Here is a 1602-nt window from a genome sequence, read left to right as displayed (position 1 = left end):
TTTCCCCCCTCCCCCTTCCCCCTCAACCCTCAGTTCATTCTCAGCATTCAATAGTCTCTCAAGTTTTGCATCCCTCTCTCTCCCCAACTCTCTCTCCCTCCTCTGTTCCCCCTGGTTCTCCATTAGGTCTCTCTTGTTTTCCTGCTAGACCTATGAGTGCAAACATATGGTTTCTGTCCTTCTCTGCCTGGCTTACTTCCCTCAGCATGACACTCTCAAGGTCCATCCACTTTCCTACGAAGGGCCATATGTCATTCCCTCTCATTGCCATGTAGTACTCCATCGTGAATATATACCACATCTTGATCCATTCGTCAGGTGATGGACATCTGGGCTCCTTCCATGTTTTGGCTATTGTTGACATTGCTGCTATGAACATTGGGGTACATGTGCTCCTATGCTTTCAGAAGGAAGATGGACTGATAGTGCCAAATGGGACAGAAAAAGCCAATAAAGCAAGGACTGATGAAATGAAGTGGGATTTGACAGAGAGGAACCTCAGCAAGGAGTTTCAGTGGAAGAGTACAGCACAAGCCAGAAGCCAGTGGTACAAAAGTAAATGAAGTATGAGGAAATGAAAATGAGTGAAGGCTATTCCTTTGAGAATTTGGATGAGAATGAGTAGAGACAGAGAGGGGGTGGTTGGTAAAAAATAAAGAGATTAAGAAGGATTTTCAGAATGGAAGAAGCTTGAGGAAGCCTCACCTCGACTGAAGGGAATAGCTGGGGGTACAGAGAAGGGAAAAACAGGTCAAGGGAAGTACAACAGTTGGGATGAATGACGCAGGTAAAAGGAAGAGCCTTGACAAAGACACCTCGAAGAAGACAGGGAGAAAAGATGTAAGAAAAGGAGCAGATGAGACAAAGTTTGCATCTCTCATTAAACAGATATAGGATCAGGACTTATATCAATCCAAGATGTACTAGGCATGTGCTACTGAATAAAGCCAGTGTAAGAATCAAGGGTGTATGGTCAGAGCCCAGTATGGTGCCTTTATGTCGTTGGCACTCAATAATATATTGAAATGAAGTCATTGAATGTTTCAAAGTGTATAGGAAAAAAGAAAGGTAGAAAGATATTGAAAGGATATGTGAAGGAACCTATATCAGAAAAGAAAAGAAAAGAAAAAAGAAGAGAAAAGAAAAGAAACCGAGTATGAAATAAAGTGAATTGAAGATAGAGTATCCATGTTCTCTGATTAAAGAAACTCATGCTTCCTGCTTTCATTCCCCACCCGAATAAGCATACCACACTGACTTTTTCTCTCATCCTCCCCTTCACCAGCCCTGTCTTTCCTTTTAGCTCAAATTGTATTACCCTTCCTTGCCCTGATCACTCATTAATACTGTCCACAGTTTTATGGCACTGGCTCTCAAACAACACTTGCCATAGTACTCACAAAATACCTGCTCCTCATGTTGAGTGCGTTTGACTTCGCCTGTTTTTTCCATTCTAAATGACAAAGCTCTTAGTTTGACAGCCTCAAATGGAAGTTCTTTATTTTTTAATATCTTTAGATAGCACTGGCTTGCAGTGTCCAATTTTAGTTCACATTCTTTTGCCCATCTCCTTCCATTTCATCACGATGCTGTTGAACTCCC

The sequence above is a fragment of the Suricata suricatta genome, chromosome 7 (genome assembly GCF_006229205.1).
Source record: "Suricata suricatta isolate VVHF042 chromosome 7, meerkat_22Aug2017_6uvM2_HiC, whole genome shotgun sequence".
Lineage (NCBI taxonomy): Eukaryota > Metazoa > Chordata > Mammalia > Carnivora > Herpestidae > Suricata > Suricata suricatta.
Note: the sequence above shows the minus strand (reverse complement) of the source record.